General features: G+C 37.8%; 1 protein-coding gene and 1 pseudogene across 1 annotated transcript in view; one reads left to right on the top strand and one right to left on the bottom strand.

The window, feature by feature from the left end:
- LOC111155296 (semaphorin 3E) overlaps window positions 1–24,090 on the top strand; it is a 249,544-nt gene that overhangs the window by 81,751 nt on the left and 143,703 nt on the right. The window lies entirely within an intron of this gene.
- On the bottom strand, window positions 10,171–10,614 carry LOC111155298 (annotated as a pseudogene).

The raw sequence follows: 24,090 nt of genomic DNA, 5'->3' as shown, positions 1-24,090 counted from the left end.
TCATACCAAAATTGGAGTTGATGGTATTTTTTGTGTGAAGTCTAGGCTTTCTGCTAGAATTTTAGCAACAATTTTGCAAACGAGATAAACAAGGGAAGGTTACAGACCAATGGTTCTGCAGGTGGCATCTTGATGAACGGGTCTTGGAATCTCAAACTTTATGTGTTACCTATGGGTAAATAAAACACAGTTCCATATACTGTGATTTTTTTACTCTGCTTAAATCTTAATTAAAAATAGCCTAAAGGGGGCACCTGGGTGGCTCAGTGGGTTAAGCCTCTGCCTTCAGCTCATGTCATGCTCTCAGGGTCCTGGGATCGAGCCCCGCGTCGGGCTCTCTGCTCTGCAGGGAGCCTGCTTCCTCCTCTCTCTCTCTCTGCTTGCCTCTCTGCCTACTTGTGATTTCTGTCAAAAAAAATAAATAAATTCTTTAAAAAAAAAAATAGCCTAAAGTAAGGCTTGTTGAAGCTTGCAAAAAAGTAAACTTTATAAATTATTCATACATAAAATAATAAAGCTCATAAATATTATGAATCTATCCATAAAAAGCTATATTATTATACATTATTCATAAATAAAATTATAATGTTGATTGGAATATAATTAGGACTCTAATTCAGTATTCTAAGAAGAAAATTTGGCTCCTGTTAACATTTATTAATTCTTTACAAACTCAGGGCATACTCACATGGGCAGGTGGTTGAAATTTTAGTTAGGACAACTTACAGCTTCATTTGGGTTGCTTATAGTTTTCAATTTCTGCCATTCTTGTTTCATCATCAGACAGGATGCTTGCTTAATTTCATTTTCAATTTATTTTGTCACGCACTTTGTTTAAATAACTTTGAGTAAGATAAATATCTCCATCAATAGAATTTTGACCTAGGATTTAGTAACAATTTAACTAATGTGTTTGGTGTTTTGAACTCATACTTGCCATATCTTTATTGCTAAGGAGATATATACAAATATAACTTGAATGTGCACTGTCTAAATTTAATCACTGGTTTATTCTTCATTGGACTGTGAGACTTGGTAGGATAATGAGATCTTTTCCTGGTTTCAGAGAACAGCATTGAGAAGTTTGAGAGACGCTGATAAAGAGTGATTTCAAAGTATTGAATACAAATCTAATTTGTATTTGATATTGATACAAATCTAATTTTTTTAAAGATTGTATTTATTAATTTGAGAGAGTGAGAGCACGAGCCAGGCGGGGAGGGCAGAAGCAGGCTCCCCGCCAAACAGGAAGCCCAACACAGGGCTTGGAGCTTTATCCTAGGACCCTGGGATCATGACCTGAGCTGAAGGCAGGCCAACTGAACCACCCAGGTGCCCTGATAAAAATCTAATCTTGATGCAAAAGTGAAATTTAAATGAGCTACCAGAGAAAACATATAAGACTTGGGAGTAAAACTGTAACAGGAAATGTTGGCCTTTTTTTGCTTGGTCTCTGTCCTTGCCAGTTCTCACTTCTCTTTTGCTAATACTGGCACCTGTACCTTTGAAGATACCCTCCCTCGCTCTTTCCCACCCCTATCCCTGCCATTGACCCTACCCTCATCCTGTACTCACTGCATTGTCTTTCCTTCTGTGCTCCCAACACACACATACAATAATGTACCTATAACAGTGCATCAAATACCTGGTATTCATCTACCTAAGTTATCAAATCACCCAGTAAACCTGTAATTGTTCAGGTTACAGATACCTATAAATATTGGTCCTTTTGTGGAACTATCTTACAAAATACTAATACAGTTAATTCCATTGGCTGAATGTAGAACTTTTTTCTAAAATGAAAAAATAAAACATAAAATATAAGCATGTAAGTTCTACCTCATCCAATATCCAAAATTGATACATTATAACACTAGTTATCTTAGAAATGTTTATATGAATATATCTGTTACACTACTACAGAATGGTTTTGACATACATTTTCTCCTAGACTATCTGCACTAAAGGGAAGGGAGCCCAGTCATGGGTCCTTAATCACTAGAATTTGGCACTATGCTGTACTTTCCTAGTTTGACTCTTGCTGGCCCATGTGATTATTTTCTCCACTATGATCTCTCTTTCTACCACTTTTTGTTTCCATTTTTTTTTAAATTGTTTTGACCCAAGAGGGTGAACAAAAATTTTTGCCTAGGAAAAGTATCATACTAGATATAAAACTACAGGCTTAATAGAGGCTTGAAAAGCTTCCAAGAAAAATCGATAGGCATTTGGAGATTGGAAAGAGACATTTGTCATTATGGAGGGCCCCATAAACATCTCTGCAGCCTAGAAGGACAGACACAAAATGGGTAAGACTGGAAACTGGGTGAGGCCATGGCCCAGAGGTTTATCTTGATGCCAAAGGTTTTTAAAAAAAGAACATTTGCCATTTTAGCAAATTAACATAGTTCTAAATGCACGATGTGTCCTGCAGAGTTTTCTCAGTTATGGCTCCCACTTCCAAACATGCCTAACACTAAATGGGGTAGATGATGTACAGTAAAAGCATATCTTCAAATATTCATTTCGGTTATAGTGAGTCATAATATAGTTGTTGGATTTAGCATGGTCAGTGGATCCTGATTTTCCATTAGTGTATTTTTGATACTTGCTCATTAATTTTTTCAACTGGTAAGATTATTAGCTAGTACCAATTTAAATTTGAAGATGATTTTATCTAATACCCTGATGTTTCCCCAGGAATTAGAAAAAAAGTAAAACTTCTAATCTGATAAATGAACATCTTTTGTCCAAGTCAAGGGAACTATTGAATCATGGTTTTAAAAACACATAACTTCTCCAGGCAGCTACAAAGGAGTGAGATGGAGGTGCCTGGGTGGTCCGGTTGGTTAAGCTTCCAACTCCTGATTTTGGCTCAGGTCCTAATCTCACGGGTTGTAAGGTTGAGCCCCACATTAGGCTCCTCAGTGGAGGAGCAGGGTCTGCTTGGGATTCTCTCCCTCTTCTTCTCCCTTTGCCTCTTCTGCTCTTTCTCCCTCTCTCTTGCTGTTTCCCAATAAATAAATAAAATCTTAAAAAAAAAAAAAAAAGGAGTGAGATGAAGAGTCCCACAGAGATGGTATATAAATGTACGAATCCACAGCAGGAGACCCTGCTGCCTTAGGTTCAGAAACTCACCTTCAAGGCTCAGATCAGAGGCACTTGTCTTAGAATATCAGCTCTACCTGTGTATAGACAGTAAGAAATTAAGTCTAAGTTTTCCCATGAATGAAGTGAAAAAATCATGTATCTACCATCCTGAGTTGTGATGAGTAAATAAGGTAATGCATGTAAAGTACTTAGGACAAAGTACACAGGTGGGAACTTAGTATCTGGCAATTACAAGTGAATTTTGAACACAGCGATTCAGAAATCTTTCTCTCACCAATGAACCTTTCATGCCTCCCCCAATGCAGCCCTGTAGTCTCCTAGAAATCAAACCAGTGAACAGTCATCACCTTGATTTTTAGAAATGTTTACTATTTATATATGTAACTGCTCAAATGAAGAAGTAACACCATTTCTGAAGAATATTATTTGACAGGACACACACTGGATTTGTGTAAGCACTATAGTTCTCAATTATCTGTAATTAGGGTTTTAAGTAAATGGTGAGGTAAGGAAGGAAACAATATAAAGAATTTGTAGAGTCCACTTAAATATATTTTAACCAGCTACATTAAAGACCCTTAAAATGTTCGTATCATCCACAAGCCAATTATGCAAGTGCCTATTTCCAAAATGTCTTGTGAAGTCTTAGGAAATAATTTAATTGGTACTTTATAGAATTTTTTTGTTAATGTCTTTATTCTAAAAGGATCATACTCAATGAAAGAGGAAAGAGAAAGCAACAATTTAAAGATTTTTAAGAAAGAAAGCCAAATGGAAAATATAATGACTAAAGAATTATTGACCTAATTAAAGTTTAAACTGATCAGTTTGAAACTAGAGTGGTATAAACATCACCCCGATATTGAGGTTTCAGCTTGTGTTTTGTTTTGTTTTTTTTTCCTACTATAACCCAGCAAAAATGGGAGTATTATTCGCAACTCTGAAGTCAGCATTGTGTACTGCATCATTTCATAGGCATGCAGGACAAGTCCAGGGAAATAAGTTATTCATGTGCTTCAGAAAAGAGAGCCTTATTTAACCAATTTCCCCCATTTCTTTCCATTTATGTCATCTTCTGCCAGGAGGAATTCAGTTTACTCTTAAGTTGCAGTTGAACTGTCTTAGCTTGTTGATTCCCCACAAGCACTTTTACATATATATCACCTTAAATTTTTGGAGCCAGTAGACCACAAACATCCCATTACAAAGGAGCTTGTTAAGAGAATGATCGGAGTTGGAACTTTACCATATTGAGTAATCAAAAATACAAACTCAAGTTTGCATTAGTCCAGACACATACGCAGTCTCCTTGGAATCACAGACAAGGTATTTTAAATACTTGTAACCCTTAATGGATTTGGCTTTTTATCTTGTCTAAGAAACAAAGAGAAATCTATTTAGTTTTCTCTTATCATTGCTTTTGGAATAACAAGTTCAGTATTTCAGAGGATCCATGAATATTAACTACCATATCTAAGACAGATCTGTTTTTTTTCTTTTTGGTTGACTTATCCAAACTACTTTACATCTATTTGTCTCAGTTTCCCCAAATCCAGAGTCATTCCATCCATGTGTTTTATTAGTACAAAACTATCAATAATAATAACTCCCACTTTCTGAGCACAGACTATGCATAAAGGAATTTATACATTGTCTCTTACATCAGATGTACAAGTAGGTACAACTGGGAAAAACTGAGGCCCATATTAACATGGGAAGTAACCTTCTAAAGTCTCAAGACTGGTTAACTTCTTTATTGTATGTATATATACATATAAAGTATCTTTTTTGGATGTAAAAGCCACAAAAAGTTTCAAACTTCTCCACTCTATATTTGGTTATAATATGAATATATAATTTGGTAACTCAGTAAAAAGTTTTTGAGCATCTACTGTATACTACTTATAGTGGCTTGGAGGTAGAAATACATACAAAAACAGATAGATTACCACCTAACCTTTGCTTATTAGGAATTTACAGTCTAGTGAGAGAGACAGAAAATTTAAGTTGATTATAAAGTCAAATAACCATAATGAAAAGTTATAGGTATAATTTGATAGGAACAAAAATCTTCTATCTTCTCTCTGCTTTTTGGGTGCATTATTACATGCTATTTTAAGTTATCCTTTCTGATAGGACATTAATATTTACAGTATTTATTAAAGTATTATGTTTTTAGAGTGATATATATTAGAATGCATATATGCATTTTAGAGACATAGAGTGAGGCACACTCTAAGGACAAAGTATTATTAAATATATTTTGACCATATATGTTCTTAGAAAAGTATATTCATAAAATATATTGGATTATTCACAGTTCAAAGACTAGCAGGACTATTTGACATCCCACTGATACTGGAATGTCCCAAATTGATATGGTTTACTAGATTAACATTAGATAAAAATTATGGACAATTTTATATCTAAAATGATACCCATATCCTTTTATGCAAAAAAAAAATGTTCATAGAATAACTAATTGAATTTGTTCTCCAACATCTTTTGAGATTAAAATTAACTTTAAAAAATAGAAATGAGACTTTTTTGTTAAACATGATAGACTGAACATGAACATTAGCCTTCATGTTTTCTCCAGAGTTTAGATGTTGTTAATGCCAATGGAAAATTTGGTAGGAATGGCATTAGGAAAGGAGAAAAGGGTGGGGAACATGGCAGTAATAATGGAAAAAGAATCAGAGAGGAATTAGCAGCATTAACATTTGGAAGGCTGAAAACCCAAGAGGTAAGTGGTAACCGATTTAGCAAACCAAGAAAGCTGAATCCTAAACTGGAATGAAGAAGAAAGAGTAAATGCAGTCTGCCAGAGAATACCCCGAAAGTTAAGGAATTGGCAATACCAGTTTATCTGAAATTCAGATAAGGTGGGGTTACATAGGAAGAACGGTTGGAAGTCTGTGTAACAGGTAGTTAGAACATGGGTCCCTGTGTGTGTCAGTCGGTTAAGCATCTGCCTTCAGCTCAGGTCGTGCCCAAGGTCCTGGGATCAGTACCACAAGGAGCTCCCTGCTCAGTGGGGAGTGTTCCTCCCTGTCCCTCAGCCTCTCCCCTGGCTTGTGTGCTGTCTCTCTCAAATAATAAATAAAATCTTTAGAAAAAAAAAGTATTTAGAACATTAGACCCCCCTTTCCTTCTAAGCAAAGGATTTGAGTGGGGGAATCCAGGCATAGTTAAGAGGGAGGATAACTCTTCTAAAAATCTGGTGATGAAGAGAAATTTTACTAGCATGTGGAACTTCCAGCTCACCTCCCTTCTGGGCTCTCAGAGGCTGGCAGTAGGCTATCCTTAACAAAAAGTGTAGAAGTTTTGTGATGAATGACACTAGTCCAAAAGTAATATCCTATACTTTCTTAGAAAGTTGACAAACAAAACCAACCTGTAGGCTTGTAGTTGAAGAGCCCCACTTACCCAGTTGGCACTTCTTACCAACTTTCCTGTGCCCCAGTCTCATATATAAGCAGATAGTCCTGAGATTCACCAAGTATCTGAGGTTTCCCTCCTTAAGACCCACTGCTCAGATGGGGAGTTGGAGGGTGGGGAGAGCTGCAATGTGGAGGCATGGCTGTTTTTTATAACAAATATTGCAGAATTATTTGACTAAAGTGTGAACATGTATGTTTTAGCTTGGGCTGCTATAACAAAATACCATAGGCAGGATAGATTAAGGAACAGGAATATATTTATTTCTCACAATTCTGGAGGCTGGGCAGTCCAAGATCAAGATTTACTTTCTGGTAAGCATCCTTTTCCTTGTGTTTAGTTGGCTGCTCTCTTGCTTTGTCCTCACATGGTGAAGAGGTGGGGAGGGAAATCTTGCTCTCTTCCTCTTAAAAGCCCACCAGTCCAATTGGATTAAGTCCCACCCTTATGAGTTCATTTAATCTTAATTACCTCCCAAAAGCCTTATCTCCAAATACACATTAAGAGGTTAGGGCTTCCATGTATGAGTTTTGAGGGGAGAAAATTGAGTCTGTAACAATGTATAAATTTGAATAAAGTAGAAACTAAATACTGGATATTTTCACAGGAAACCTATAATAAAATCAGCAACAAAAATTATTCCTTTACTAGATTGCCAGTGAGATTTCTGTTGCTGAGGATGTTTGTTTGTTTGTTTTCTTTTACTTTTTTAAAGATTTTATGTATTTATTTGAGAGAGAGAGAGAGAGAGCTCACATGGGGGGCACAGAGGGAGAGAGAACAGGAAGCCCAATGTGGGGCTCCATGCAGGGCTCCATGCAGGGCTTGATCCCAGGACCCTGGGATCATGACCTAAGCTGAAGGCAGCCCCTAAACCAGCTGAGCCACCAAGGTACCCTACTGGGGGTGTTATTAACAGTTACTAGGAATGCTATTTTGTTGTTGTTTTCTTGTTTCTGTTGTTGTTTTGTTTTGGATAGTTATATTCATTTGGCAATAATCTCAAATTGTTATTGTAAATTTGCAGTGGTTTTAAACACTATCTCAGTGTATCTGGTTATTTAAAAAGTGAGCTGTTTTATAGTGAGCTGTTCTATAGGCAAGATTTTTTACATATTAAACAATTTTTAAAGATTTTATTTATTTACCTATTTATTTGAGAGAGAGAGAGAGAGAATGAATGGGATTAACAGCAGAGGGAGAGGGACAAGCAGACTCAGTGGGGACCCTGACACATGGCTTGATCTCAGAACCCTGAGATCATGACCAAGCCAAAGTCAAATGCTTAACTGACTGAGCCACGCAGGCACTCCAGGCAAGATTTTTTTTTTTTTTTTTTTTGCTTCTTTTGTTTTAGGTAGGCTTGGGCATCCATTTTTATCATATTGTTCATGTGATTCATGAAAAAAGAAACAAACATTCCTCAAGCATGTTTGTATCACACCAGAAATATATAGACAGTTACTCTATTTTTATAAGTTATCAGTTATTCAAAATCCTAAATATGGTATTAGTGACATACATTTGTCTTAGTTGGTCTAAGATGTTCTCCTGGCTGACTTCAATCATTTGATGTTGTGGTTATTTCCCTGTATGCGCGATCCTTTAAACACTCATTCAGTTTAAAGTTTTTATTTGGTCAGTTCATTAAAAAAAATCAAATCTTCTTAGTCAAAGTGATCAAAGCTTTATTTAGATTTATAAACAAATAATTAATCTTAGTTTTACTATCACACTCATCAACATAGTAAAAAACTACAGCGTAGGTGCTTTTGAAAAAATTACCCCATTTATCAAGCTGACATTTTGGCTCTTTCACAAAAAAAAGCAGATTCCATCATTGGTGTATATAGAGGCAAATTCAAATCAAATCATTCGTTCCACTTGGAGTTGTTTGATTAATGAGATCCTGCTTGGTTTTATTAATCTTTCTGCATTCCTCACCTCTCTCTTTTGACACATAACCATTCTCTTTGAAACCACCTTCATTTTTTTATGTATAATGCAAATTTGATTATAATTTAGGTTTAGAATTTGTTTCCTTCTAGAAATTTTCTCATAAACCATTTATAGGACCTTTATTTGTAAGCTAATTATATTTATCTCCTCTACTGCATGTTATGAAGGTGTTTTTCTAACCTCTGTTAATAAAACCCACCTGGCAAAGAAAACGAAACATTAAAATAATTAATTGAGACCTTTTGCTTCAAGCATATATGTCCTACCATACCTTTTAGGATATGAAAAGTTACATCAGTGCAGCTTTAGATTTTAACATCAGAACAGCATGGCCCTTAGTAGTCATTCTCAAGGTCAATGACAGGTCTTTAATGCTGTCTTTGAAGCAAGTGTGAACAGAATCAAAGTTGCTTTTAAGAATTCAATGGCTACTGTGATAACTGAAAGCCAAGTATATTTAATAGACAGATGAATAGTGTAAATGTTTACCATGTCAGCTTAATGGATTAATTAACCTTCTTTTACTGGTCTCTTGACCACCTTTAATGGGCTTGCTGCTTATCTTATGTACTGTCAAAACCACAATAGCTTTAGGCAGGAAACATAGTTGACCGCCAACACCGCTGCTCCTTAGAGAACAAGGGAACTCTGCCTTTAATGCTCACTGAATATAGATTGGAGGTATGAAACTCCGTTATGACACTCAGGCAGGAATCTTTACCTAAAAATAGGAGGGTTATAAATTCAAGAGTTTGGGGCACCTGGGTGGCTCAGTGGGTTAAGCCTCTGCCTTCGGCTCAGGTCATGATCCCGGGGTCCTGGGATCGAGCCCCGCGTCAGGCTCTCTGCTTGGCGGGGAGCCTGCTTCCATTCCTCTCTCTCTGCCTGCCTCTCTGCCTGCTTGTGTTCTCTCTCTGTCAAATAAATAAATAAAATAAATAAATAAATAAATATAAATTCAAGAGTTTGACAAAGCAGGGCACATAGCTCCTAGCTAGTGGATTCACAAGGAACATGATCTATTGGAGATTAGAAGTGCACTAGAATCAAGATATAATTTCATCCCTGCCTCATGTGCTGTATTTTCAGGGTTTCAGAACCTAGCTGGAGACTGTTAATCAGAAAGGAGTCTTACTCCTACTCGGGAATGGTTTCTCATTGCTCCTGCAAGAAAATCCAGTACTTAGCTTGAAATCCAAGACTATTCAAAATCTGGATTCCGATTCCTTTTCTAACCTCTTCGCTTTTTACCCTAATTCCACCCTTCCTAAGGCAAAAATACTTATTTTAACCAGGAGGGGAGGCCAACTGTCTGTAAGGTCAGGAAAGAAATCGGTTAGACTTTGTGAGCCATATAATCTCTGTCACAAACTACTAACTGAGGCAGGAAAGCAGCCAGAGATCATACATTAAAACGTGATGTGGTTAGGTGCCAGGACACCTTTATTTACAAAACAGGTGGCGGACTTCACTTGGCCCCTGGGCGGCAGTTCTCTGACTCCAGTTCTAGATCAGTTGGTTTACAAATGTGAATTGTGGCTGTTTAATAGAGCATGGAATCAATTCATAGACCACAGCCAGGGTTTTATTTATCTGTGCAAGCTTAAATTCCTCAGCCACTGTTTATCGTAAAGGTGAACCCTGATCCTCATGACGGGTTTATTTGTAGGATTTCTGGTAGCAAGCACTGGCACCAAGCCCTTGGAACTTTCCAGGATTAGCAGCAATGGGGATCAGCCACCGACAGGATCTGATCATATTGGATGAGGATGTCTTTGACAGCTCTCTTGGAAGCCTCACCCATGTGTTCCTGGTAATGGGCTACTCTCCAATTCGAGGTGAATTGGTGATTGTAGAAATCTGGGCCACGTGACCATGCCCCTCAGTCAGCCTCAGAGGTCCTCACTGGTGAATAGCTCATTGCGCAGGAGCAGAACAGGTCCAGTAGCTTCTACTGAAGCAAGTGTGGCTGGATTAGGGGCCTCACGTTCCCTTTGATGAAGCATTTGCCACGTTTGCAGTGTGGCACGGTGTGGCAGTTTTCTTGCATCTGAAGACATGCATAGACTGCAGACATCCCTTGGACTGCGTGGCCGCAGGCATAGACAAGAGTTCCTTACCTTGTGGCTCTGCAACTGGAAAAGGCCAGTTTTTGTTTTATTTTTATAATAGATGCTTGTTTCTATTACTCTCATATTCTTTTAAAAATTCTGGGGGATGCCTGGGTGGCTCAGTGGGTTAAGCATTGGACTGTTGTTTTTGGCTCAGGTCATGATCTCAGGGTTGTGAGGTGGATCCCCAGGTGGGACTCTCGCTCTAGGGGAGCCTCATTGAAGATTCTCTCCCTCAGCCCCTCCCCCCAATGCATGAGCTCGTGGGAGCTCTCAAATCTTAAAAAAAAGTTCTGAAAGTACGATATAACAAGAAACAAAATTAAGTATGATTATAAATGGAAAGATGTAAACTTATTTACAAATGATAAGATTATATTACTCAAAAATCCAAGAGATTCACCTGAAACCCCTTTGGAAGGGTGGGTCCCAAAGTTACCTATGCATGGGAATCACCTGGGGGAATGCCTTTAAAAACTTAGTACCTGCTTCTCACTCCAAAGAGATTGTGATTTAATTGGCCCAGCTAGTGTTTTATTTATTTTTTAGAGCTGGGATTAAAAAAAAATCAGAAAATACCAGTGTGTATGTATTGCACATAGTAAGAGTACAAACTGTTTTGTGAAACCTTGTTTTTATTTAATTTAATTTAATTTTGTTTATTTTTTAAAAATTTTTCAGTGTTCCAAACATTGTTTTCGGATGCATATTTTATGTCTATGTGTGTATTGGCTGTGAAGTGAAATCTATTTGTTACCCGTGAGCATGGTGTAAAAAGTTTGAAAGCTGCATGAAATTACCTAAAATATGTGTAGACTTAAAAGGGGAGCTACACTGGGGCGCCTGGGTGGCTCAGTGGGTTAAAGCCTTTGCCTTCAGCTCAGGTTATGATCCCAGGGTCCTGGGATCAAGCCCCATATCAGGCTCTCTGCTCAGCGGGGAGCCTGCTTCCCTTCCACTCTCTCTGCCTGCCTCTCTGCCTACTTGTGATCTCTGTCAAATAAATAAAATCTTAAAAAAAAAAAAAAAAAGGCAGGGGGCGGGGAGCTCCACTGACTTTCTTTGGAATTTGTTACGTAGAATAATATTTGAATTATTGATAGAACTTGGGGTAAAGAGGAGAACTCCAGAGGCAGGAAGTCCTTCCAGAAATGCCATCATGGATACAACAAGGGAAGTGAGCTCCTCTTTAGGACCCTGGCCTACAGCACAGCTGGGAAGGCAGGCAGCCAAGGATCTTACCCACCCGCGGTGCCTAGGCCATCGGACTGACGACAGTTCCACTAACTCACTACTTTTCCTTTTCTGCCTTCTTAATTATTTATATCTCAGTTAAGCAGAATAAGAGAAGAGAAGGAAGTTTCAGATGAAGGTAGCTTCTCCTGGAATGAAATAATCCTGGTTTAGCTGAAAGAGGGACTTCAAACCTCTCCTCACCCTGTCTTGTCTCAGATGAAGGATCCTTGTGGCATTTTTTCCTGCTCTTCTCCTGCATCCTGACCTTGCTTGTCTTCTTTCCATAAGTGACTCAAACATAAATTGAGGTGAGAAAGGGGAGGTTATCTTTTAGATTGTAAATTCTGGAATTCTGTGATGCCCTAAGGAAATTCAGGTAATGTTAGGCGGAGGGGGAGGAAGAAAAGGAGGGAAAGATACGGAGGGAAGTTATTATAGAATGGCTTTTTGCTTTAGTTATTTATGTTTGGGGGAGGGAGAAATCCTACAGGTTTGTAGAGGGTGAATGAGAAAACCATGTGAAAATTAATTCATCTACATTTAAGATACAGAAAGGAAGTCCTGTTGGAGTTCCTTACTGTACAGATCACATGGTATTTAGTAACAAATTAACACAAAGCAAGACCGTACCATACATTTATTTTATTTTTGTTTTTTGAAATGGGTAAGAGTCTCACCTAGATAATACCTATAAATCAGGAAGGACTTCAAAATCATATGCAATCATCTGTCCTTTTTTTATTTTAATTTCTCTTAAACTGAAGTATTGAGAATAATAGATAATAAGCACAGAGAAGAAAGTAGATCCCAGGTTTCAAGATTCCTGATTTGATTGTTTCCATTATAGCAAACTTCTTTCTTCTCTTCATAAAGAAAAGGTTACATTTTGCCATATGTTATTATGGAGTCCATTCATATATTTATTCATTCAGGAACTGTTTATTGAATTCTTATTATATGCCACTCACTCTACTAAGTGCTTCTCTTTAAAAGTAGAACAAGCAGACTTGGTGTCTGCCCTCTGGAAGCTCATGCCTGAAAACATGGAGACATTGAATGTATCAGAGAGAGACATTGAAAATGAGAGATACTTTCAAAATACTCCGTTCTGGAGGGGAAAGGCAGTCGAATATGGGTTTCCTACATTCCCAGGAATGTCAGTGTTCATAAAATTCTATCTCCTAGAATGTGAGAACAGTTTCCTAGCTCCATTTTCTGTCTTTAAGTTAAAAAAAAAAGTCAAAGACTATAATTAGAAAAATAAAGATGTGATGACATAAAGAAACCTCAAATGCTAAGAAAAAAATCTCAGATTTGTTTTTTTAAATGTTGTCTTAACATTTGCATTGAAATATCTCCTCAGTGTTTCCTTAATTTGTACATGCTTTTACCCAGAAGAAATAACAGTCAGCAACACATGCTAATTTTTAAAAAGTCACGTTTATCATGTGTTGGTTTGAGAGCCAAAAGCCAAATGTCCCACCTCCTGAGGATGGCCATATGCAGCAGTGGAATGCAAATATTTATACTGAAATTATTTTCATAGGTGTCAATCTTATGTCTTAATATGGTTCAAATTAATCGAAGAGAAACAGATCTTTCCACCGTAATTTATACAACAAAAGAAGTAAAATAATTGTTGAGTAAAATATTTTGGTATCTTTAAAGTATGCGTTTTAATACTTACTATCTGTTCAAAATTAGAAAGTAAATTACAAATAAGTAATAAATGTCATACAAACATGAAAAACAAATACAGATATTTGAAGACATCTGTAGTAGGCATATTCCAATCCAGAAGCATTTACACATAGAACACTTATGTTTAGAGCAAACTAAGATTTAGGAGTTTCGTCAAGTTGTTTGATTTATTTTAAGTTATTTGATTTTCTTACAAAGTAGAAATAAATATTTTTATTAAACCAAATGATAACCTTAAGAGCTTAATAAGAAGAGTTATAATATTAGACAGCTATTAGGGCAGACTGCTTGTAACTTATGTTTTATTGATTGTGTATACTAAAATAAAACTTTGATACAATTGCAAATGCCGAATTCCCTTTCTTTAAGAAAATCCTTAGTAGTTTCAGGGAAAAATGAGTATGTATATGTAGAGACCTATGTATGTCTGTACATATGTGTAATGTATATATATACACATGAATCCAATTGATAATATATGTAATATACATAATATAATATATATTTAATGTAAGATTTATATATTGCCACAAACACAATGGATTCATGCTATACTTACTAGAATCTTAATTTAAAAATATAAATATTTTGAAAAAAAATATATAAATATTTTGGAAATTGTTCCATGCCCAACAAATAAAACTTATTCCTGATTTTTTTTAAATTTTATTTTTTATAAACATATAATATATTTTTATCCCCAGGGGTACAGGTCTGTGAATCACCAGGTTTACACACTTCACAGCACTCACCATAGCACATACCCTCCCCAATGTCTGTAATCCCACCCTCCCTCTCCCAACCCCCTTCCCCCCATCAACTCTCAGTTTGTTTTGTGAGATTAAGAGTCACTTATGGTTTGTCTCCCTCCCAATCCCATCTTGTTTCATTTACTCTTCTCCTACTCCCTTAACCCCCCATGTTGCATCTCCTCTCCCTCATATCAGGGAGATCATATGATAGTTGTCTTTCTCCGATTGACTTATTTCGCTAAGCATGATACCCTCTAGTTCCATCCACGTCGTCGCAAATGGCAAGATTTCATTTCTTTTGATGGCTGCATAGTATTCCATTGTGTATATATACCACATCTTCTTTATCCATTCGTCTGTTGATGGACATCTAGGTTCTTTCCATAGTTTGGCTATTGTAGACATTGCTGCTATAAACATTCGGGCGCACGTGCCCCTTCAGATCACTACGTTTGTATCTTTAGGGTAAATACCCAGCAGTGCAATTGCTGGGTCATAGGGTAGTTCTATTTTCAACATTTTGAGGAACCTCCATGCTGTTTTCCAGAGCGGTTGCACCAGCTTACATTCCCACCAACAGTGTAGGAGGGTTCCCCTTTCTCCGCATCCTCGCCAGCATCTGTCATTTCCTGACTTGTTAATTTTAGCCATTCTGACTGGTGTGAGGTGATATCTCATTGTGGTTTTGATTTGTATTTCCCTGATGCTGAGTGATGTGGAGCACTTTTTCATGTGTTTGTTGGCCATCTGGATGTCTTCTTTGCAGAAATGTCTGTTCATGTCTCTGCCCATTTCTTGATTGGATTATTTGTTCTTTGGGTGTTGAGTCTGCTAAGTTCTTTATAGATTTTGGACACTAGCCCTTTATCTGATATGTCGTTTGCAAATATCTTCTCCCATTCTGTCAGTTGTCTTTTGGTTTTGTTAACTGTTTCCTTTGCTGTGCAAAAGCTTTTGATCTTGATGAAGTCCCAAGAGTTCATTTTTGCCCTTGCTTCCCTTGCCTTTGGCGATGTTCCTAGGAAGATGTTGCTGCGGCTGAGGTCGAAGAGGTTGCTGCCTGTGTTCTCCTCAAGGATTTTGATGGATTCCTTTCTCACATTGAGATCCTTCATCCATTTTGAGTCTATTTTCGTGTGTGGTGTAAGGAAATGATCCAATTTCATTTTTCTGCATGTGGCTGTCCAATTTTCCCAACACCATTTGTTGAAGAGGCTGTCTTTTTTTCCATTGGACATTCTTTCCTGCTTTGTCGAAGATTAGTTGACCATAGAGTTGAGGGTCTATTTCTGGGCTCTCTATTCTGTTCCATTGATCTATGTGTCTGTTTTTGTGCCAGTACCATGCTGTCTTGATGATGACAGCTTTGTAATAGAGCTTCAAGTCCGGAATTGTGATGCCACCAACTTTGGCTTTCTTTTTCAATATTGCTTTGGCTATTCGAGGTCTTTTCTGGTTCCATATAAAATTTAGGATTATTTGTTCCATTTCTTTGAAAAAAATGGATGGTACTTTGAGAGGAATTGCATTAAATGTGTAGATTGCTTTAGGTAGCATAGACATTTTCACAATATTTATTCTTCCAATCCAGGAGCATGGAACATTTTTCCATTTCTTTGTGTCTTCCTCAATTTCTTTCATGAGTACTTTATAGTTTTCTGTGTATAGATTCTTAGTCTCTTTGTTTAGGTTTATTCCTAGGTATCTTATAGTTTTGGGTGCAATTGTAAATGGGATTGACTCCTTAATTTCTCTTTCTTCTGTCTTGTTGTTGGTGTAGAGAAATGCAACTGATTTCTGTGCATTGATTATTCCTGATTTTTAATGGCTATATAGTGTTCTACTTTATGATCCTTCCATAATTTACTTAAGCAGTTCTGATTGAAAGGTACAATATCAGGATACCTGGGTGGCTCAGTCAGTTAAGCATCTGATTCTTGATCTCAGCTCAGATCTTGACTTCAGGGCCATGAATTCAAGACCCAACTTAGGTCCACTTAAAAAAAAAAAAGCTACAGTGTCAATTTTAGAGCTTAGAAAAGAATTAGAACGATTAGTGCATAGATGAGGGCACTGTGTCAGTGAGATGAAAAAATGTGCCAACCTAAAGAAATTGCATGATTTCCATATTTAATATCACATAAACAGAATTACTGAGACAATGAAACTAAGACACAGAAGGCTTAGAAGGTGGCAGATCTGATCATCAGTAAGTACAGTCCAAGTGTATTAAGATGTTATCTCCATGTCCAGTCACTTCTAGATGTGTTTTTTTAAGTTCACATAGGCAAGTGGATGGTTCCATTTTGTCACAACCCATATATGTGACCCATAATCTTCCTTTTTAATGGAATTATTAGTGCATTGTATTTAAACTAGCATTCTCTAGTGTTAATGTTTTTTTTAAAAAACATATTATTTGATTCCTCATCAAAATATTGTTAGATGAAGCAGATTGCCGATGTTATGGAGGTGAAATGGAAGCTCAAAAGTTAAAGGATGTGCCTAAGACCGCACAGATCAAAGCATCAGGGCTGGAAGTAGAAAAGTTCATAAAGAAACTTCCAGTGTTTGTTGTCCTTTTGCCTCTCAACAAATAAATATGTACTTTTATTTTGAACCATAAATATTTTGTACACTGTTAATATCTTCCATTATGGTGGTGTGGCCATTTCTGTTCCCAAGAATTTCCACCCAGTCCTTCCTTGAGCAGTGGTCATCGTAGCGCCTTCAAGTCACCAACCAAATGTGAAAGTCACCTTTGTCCTAGGGCTGGTTCCTAACACTCCAAAGAAAGCCTTGAGCATCTAGATCATCTCTGAGCATAATGGTGGTTGTTCCATTTCCCTTGTCAGCCAAGAGTAACTCCTTTTCTTTAGGGGGTACTCCTGAATCCATGTCGATTTGGAGAGGCTGACAGTCAGGATCTCAAAAATCACTCACCTCTTCTCAGCATAGTGATCAATCACACTGTTCTATACCCTGAACAGAAAATTAGATTCAGAGATTGGGCCTGAGGTGCATCCCAGGATCATCAGAGTTAGGACCCTTAATTCTCCGAAATAGTGACAGAAGCGTGGTTTTCCCCGGGGTTGCAAAAGGTCTGTACAGATACAAGGCAGCCCTCCCTGGGCCTGCTGACAACTGTACTGAGTAGTCCTGACTATAGATGGAGAGAAGAAAATACAATCAGATACAGTCAGTGGTGGAGGGAGGCAAGAGATAAAGATCACTAACTAGTGAGGAGTCCCTGATTTCAACTACCGAGGCTCAAATTCCTTTGACTCTGAGACATGTGTCAGCATACCTATCAGTCACATGAATCCCTTTTAAAACATGCTTGGTATGATGAGAGTTGAAAGTCCGTGTCTGAGAGAATACTGGATTTCTGCACAAGTGTCTCTGCCTAGGATTCTCTTCCATGGATTCCCCACACGTTTGTAGGGTCTCCCTCATGCTGCGCAGCCTTTTACCAACCCCCTTTCAGGTAATACTAAATCCCACCTCTACTAGCTAGAGTCAGTAGTGAATGTTCTCATCACCTTGAACAGCCATCTACCTAACTACAGCTGTTCCAGGATTTAAAAATATATAAACATAAAAATATGTATGGACTACCTGCATTTACAAAATGTTGGTGAATTTTTTTGAAGGCAAGGTCTAGTTTCTTCATGAGAAATTCAATCTCTTTACCCACTACTGATACAATTTTTGCAAGACACATTTTGCTAGCTTTAGACAGAAGTAGCTCAATTTTCCCCCAGTGATTTAGAGTATATAGAGATAGCTATTAACTGTTCTATAGCTTGGCTCATCCCTTTGTTTATCAGTAACCCTTAGCAAGGAAGTGACGTCGCGGGCAAACAAAAGCAAATACACTGATGGGGCTATTGGAGTACAGTTGGAGGTCATGGTGCTGTCCCTGAAGAATGTGCCAAGTTACATTGCTCCCTGGAAGAAAAGAAATGGCTTTTCTCTTCTTTGATCGAGAATATAATTTTCTAGTTATTTGAAGAGGTTCTTCCACTGGGAGTCGTAAAATTCTTTAGTTACTATTGAAAACACTTATGTTACATTCCAGTGATCACTACTTGCATGATTTAAAATACTCCACCTGAAAGATAATCCTTAATGGGGGTAGAATAGGCAACTTGAATGCTCTTCTAATCTCAGACCTTGTCTGGAAGATTTTTCAAAAGATATAGCACTCTCATTATCTAAAAAGTATTTACTTGTCCACTTGAGCATGTTTTTCCACATATTTAAGCCCTTTACAGTATAGCTCATAAAAAATATCTGAAAGAGTCTCTGAAGATAAGACTAACAAATCACTACATTTTCTCTTCAATTTTGTTATGTCCTTTTATTCTTGTGTTACTTTCTGAAAATGTATTTGTTCTAAAGTTGTGTGTTTTTTTGTTTTTTTGTTTTTAAGAAATTGAGAATGTAGTAGCCAGGTTAAATGGATATTTTATTTTATGGCTCATACTTTGCAAATGGAGTCAGTAAGTGAAAGTGTTAAAATGATAGGAGTAGCTTCTTTAGTGAGATCTTGGCTTCTACTCATTCAGTCACTCCTGTTTTTTGTTTTCTGTTTTACCTGTAGGGATAATTATTTAATATAAAAATGAATAGTAAGTTGAAGTGATTGTGAAGGAAGTTTAACAATATTTTTTATTTATGCCAAACTGTGCTCTTGATAATAGCGTCTTACAGTTTTGATTTAGTGCTTTATTACTCCAGCCATTTTCATGGCAGTCCGTGAAATTCCAGCTAGTTTGAAACAAATCGTGTTGGAACTCCAACAAAGGTGCTGCTCGGTTCTTGATGATAACTGTATTGCTCTTGTAATTTCAAAAGAAAGAGAAGGCAATGTTGGATGTTGTATTCGTGATTTTTGATGTTTAGCTTTTTATTTTTTCCTCAAGATGGAGTGTAATTTTTGAGTTCCCCTAACCTAAAAATGTTTAATGGGTCCTTTGTTAAAGATTAGTTTTTACAATTAACAGTATAAAAGACTGTTGGTACTTTATATTTTTTTAAACATTTTATTTATTTATTTGACACAGAGAGAGAGATCACAAGTAGGCAGAGAGGCAAGCAGAGAGAGAGGGGGAAGCAGGCTCTCTGCCAAGCAGAGAGCCGAATGCAGGGCTTGATCCCAGGACCCTGAGACCATGACCTGAGCCCAAGGCAGAGGCTTAACCCTCTGAGCCACCCAGGCGCCCCTGTTGGGACTTTATACTGCAAACCTTTATTATGCTAACCTAGATGACAGTTATGTCTTATCAAAGAGAGCATTATGCAAAAATTATGCCAAAAGCTATAAGCTTATAATTATATGAGTAATGAAATATAAATTAGAGAACCATTTTCATAATATGCATAAGCAGGGGTTATGAGTTGTCCCTGTAAACTTTCTATTTTTAACCATTCACTTCTTTATTTCCTCAATTTCTTTAGCAGAAACATTAGGTTCTAGCTGTAATCACTATGCAAATGTTTTTATAGTAGTTGACACGAATGATATAGTTTGCCTGCACATCACTAATGACCAAAGGTTAAAAAAAAAAAAAAGGAACTGATTAAAAGGGCTTTGAAAATACTATAATATACCTGATTCTGAGAAAAATGTATATTGAAAATGTTATCTTAGTTCAGGAAATCATTGAAATCATTGGTCTACCAACTAAAATTGAACTTCCTAAATTTCAGAGGTGGAATATTTAATCCCGAATGTTACTATTACATCTCTGCCACTTGTAGATTTTCAGTGTTGAAGTGCAGATATATCTGGACATACATTTCTGAGGCTCTTGCACTATATAACATGGCCTCTTGGATAACAGAGGTAATTGGACATATACAGGCAGAAGCAAGAACCTAAACCTCATATATCCCATAGGATCAAGGCTTAATGAGGAAAGGGTTATGTAAGTGCTGACTGCCTAGTCTTCCATTGTCTCTCTTTGCCCACCCTACGCCAGGGAAAGAGCCAAGCCCAAACCCTGGAAGTAGAGCATTAATTTTCCTGAGCTGCCTTAACAAAGGACCACAAACCAAGGGGCTTGAAACAACAGTGATTTATTCTCTCACAGTCCTTGAGGCGAGAAGTCCAAAATCCCCGTGTTTGCAGAGCCACGCTGCTTCTGAAGGATCTGCAGAAGAATTCTTTTTTTCTTCTTCCTGGTTTCCAGTGTGCTCTCTCTCTCTCTCTCTCTCTCTCTCTCAAATAAATAAAATCTTAAAAAGAAAAAAAAAAAAACCTTGGAGACAACAGAAACTGTGGTTGAAGGAAAAAAAAAGATCTTCATACAGATTAGAGAAGATACTGCATCTGTCAGACAAGATCAGATGTTGCTTTTGTTTTAAGGAAGCTCTACACCCATCATGGGACTTGAACTCATGACTTCAAAGTCAAGAGTCACATGCTCTATCAGCTGAGCCAGCCAGGTGTCCCCCCCCCACTTTTTAATATGTATGTTTTAAAATGAACTCAGTATCCAATGTGGGACTCAAACTCCTAACCCTGATATCAAGAATCATGTGATCTACTGACTGAGCTAGTCAGGCACCCTTGATCAAGCACTGTTTTTTTAGAAAGGTAAAAAAACAGCTCTGTGAATTTAGGAGGAATAAAAAAATCACAGGACAAGTTTGGGAGATTAAATTTGAGCTAATATCCCAGAGGCAGAGAAAAAAAAAAAAAAGACAAGAAAGGATGGAAAAAGGGAGAGAAAATAAGAAAATTTGGGACCAACCCGGAATTTCAAAAAATAAGCATTGAATGAAGAGAGAAGAGGGACTGTGTGAGAGAAGTCATCAATAAAGTCATTGAGGAAAATTTCTTAGTACTTAAATTTATTTCCAGATTGAGAGAGCCCATTATAATGGATGAGAACAAATTCATACCGGAGCAGCTCATAACGTTTTAGAACATGGGGAGCTGTAGGAGGCTCTACAAGGTTCTCAAGGAAATAAAGAAGTTACACAGTTTACAGGGACTAGAATTGCTTTGTTCTTCAATAGATTCAGCCCTAAAAGCCAGGAGGCACCAGAGAAATGCTTCTAATTTCAAAGAGAAATGATTTCCAGTATAAGATTCTGTATCTAGCCAAAGTATCAACTAACCTAGAGGGCTGCATGAATCCGTTTCAGACATGCAAGTTCTCCATTAACCTTGATGCACCATTTCTTAGGACACTGTCAGAGGATGGTTCCACCAAAACAGGAGAGCAGACCAACAAGATCCAGAAAGAGGGGATACAGGTGAGGAAGGAGTAAAAGGAATCCCTAGGATAAGAGTGATGGATCATCTTAAAAAAAAAAAAAAAAAAGATTATTTATTCTAAGCACAAGTGCAGGAGGAGGGACAGAAGGAGAGAGAGAGACACTCAGGCTGACTCTCTGCTGAGCGTGGAGTGGGACTCGGTCCCATGACCCTGAGATCATGACCTGAGCTGAAATCAAGGTTAGATGCTTAACCGACTGAGCCACCCAGGTGCCCCAAGAGTGATGGATCATTTTATAATGAGGGCGTGCACCGACAGTGCAGCCAGTCCACTCTGCTTCTGGGCAGAGGCTCCGAGAGAGTTCTCTAGGGTGGTGATGCTGAGAGACTGCCAGATACGTCTGGAAGCACCGAGAAGGGATTTAGGCAACTGCTGCAGGCTGGACATGGGATTTGTGATATGGGTATAGAAAACTAAGCAGAAAAAAATCCTCCAGGGAATATTCAATCTGATGATTAAAAATACCAGGAAGAAAGAAAGCATATCCCTATTACAGTATAAATTTGTTCGAAGATAAGCTTTAAAAAAGTAACAATATTTTATTAGTCCAAGAACCCGGAGTTCCATGCTGTGTACAGAGACTGAATAAGTTGCTAAAACACACCACCTGCTTCCAGGAATGCGGCTCGGCTCCTGCACAGATTGTGTTGTCCGCATTCCCAGAAGTGCTAGCTCAGTGTGTAATGAAACAACTTGGAATTTCTTTCTCTTTTGACTAAGTACTCTCAAAGAGCAGTCAGAAACTGCTCTGCTTTCAGAACATGAGGTCCAGGTTTCCTAGAGATAGTTTTGGTCCTTTTATTTTATTCTGCTGGGGAAGATTTGAGAACCTGATGTCCTGTAGTGTACTTCAGGTAGATCTGTAGAACACTGATGCATTCAGAATTTTGTAAATTTCTCTATGGATATGACTTCTCTGTTAAGGGGAAGGGAGTGCTCTCCTTGTGAGTTCTGTAAGGTTAATTTGGCTGAGTATAAATAAAAAATGTAAGCTTTGCTCAAGCCGTGTTACAGTTTATGAAGTCTTAAGTAACAGTATTTTAGTTATTACAGTATTTTAGTTATTACAGTTTCATATTCACTCATGATTATCAGGCAAATAGGTGGGTCCTCTTGTATGGAATTTTTAAATGAGATTTTAAAGCATTTTCCCCAAGAAAGGTGTATGAATTTTTTAATTGTTTTATTGTATGTTAGTTACTCATTCAGAATGCAGCTACTAGTTATCATCTAGGTCTCAGGCAATGGAATTGCAAGGACAAGGCATGGTTTGCCCTCATAATGGTGTAGTCTCAAAAAAGAAAAACACATCAATATCTTTATAATTTGATAAAATGCATCTGCAATCATAGATGTAACAGGAAAACCAAAGAAAAATACGTGCACTGGGAAAGGCCTTAATAATATCCTTGTTTATGGAAAAGCTGAGGAAGAAAACTCTACCAAGGAGATAGAGTGATGTTCGGAGTACAAGAAGAACATACCAGAAAGTATCAGGAAAACCCAGGACAGGCAGAGTTCAGGATGGCAGAAAGGCTACCAGGGAAAATTCCAGGGGGAAAGAAAGAAGATAATGACAGGGAAAAGTTAGCAGTCACTTTGACAGGACAGAAATGTCTGATTATTTTCTTGAACAGAACTTCCATGGATTGGTGAGGTTGAAACTCTTTGTGGCAAACTTGTCTATTGATACCGTTTTTGTGGTATTTTCAAAAACACCACCCTGGGTTGGCTGGGTGGCTCAGTGGGTTAAAGCCTCTGCCTTCAGCTCAGGTCATGATCTCAGGGTCCTGGAATCAAGCCCCACATCGGGCTCTCTGCTCAGCAGGGAGCCTGCTTCCCCCACTCTCTTTGCCTGCCTCTCTGGCTACTTGTGATCTTTCTCTCTGTCAAATAAATAAATAAAATCTTTAATAAATAAATAAATAAAAATAAAAATAACAACACCACCCTCTGATTCTCTCCTACCTCCATTCTCTAACTTCTCTCCTGAATAATCTCTTTCATTCTTTGCTTAACCCAAAGCTATTTTTTTTTTTCCTTAGGATCACTCTTCTTTGTGAAAATCACTAGCAGAAACTTTTCCTAAATCACCTAACATTGAGATTAGGTGGATGGCCGTTAGGCCTCTTAGTCCTTAATAGCGCTGCTAGTAAGGAAGAGGCAGAACCTCTGCTGAGCGAGTGTGGTGTAAGTGGCTGAGTGAGTGTGTGGTGTGAGTGGCCTTGAACGGGTTTCGCTGACGGGCATTGACTCGGGCGCATCCCACTAGATCTTTCGCCCTGGCTGTTGGCCATCCCCTTGTCTGTTTCCTTGGATCCGTCCCCTCTCTCTGCTCGGTTGGCCCTCACCGTGTGCTGTTCAAGTCACGGTCAGTAGTTGCCCAGACACTACAGTCGTAGGCTTCCCTGCCTTCCTCGTATTTCCTTCAATCCTGAAACTTGTTCTTTGTGATTCATTAAGGGTACCAGGAGTGATAGGAAAAAG

Source organism: Enhydra lutris, unplaced genomic scaffold, assembly GCF_002288905.1.
Source record: "Enhydra lutris kenyoni isolate GAN:26980312 unplaced genomic scaffold, ASM228890v2 scaffoldscaffold40, whole genome shotgun sequence".
NCBI lineage: Eukaryota > Metazoa > Chordata > Mammalia > Carnivora > Mustelidae > Enhydra > Enhydra lutris.
Note: the sequence above shows the minus strand (reverse complement) of the source record. Positions and strands in the feature narration are given on the sequence as shown.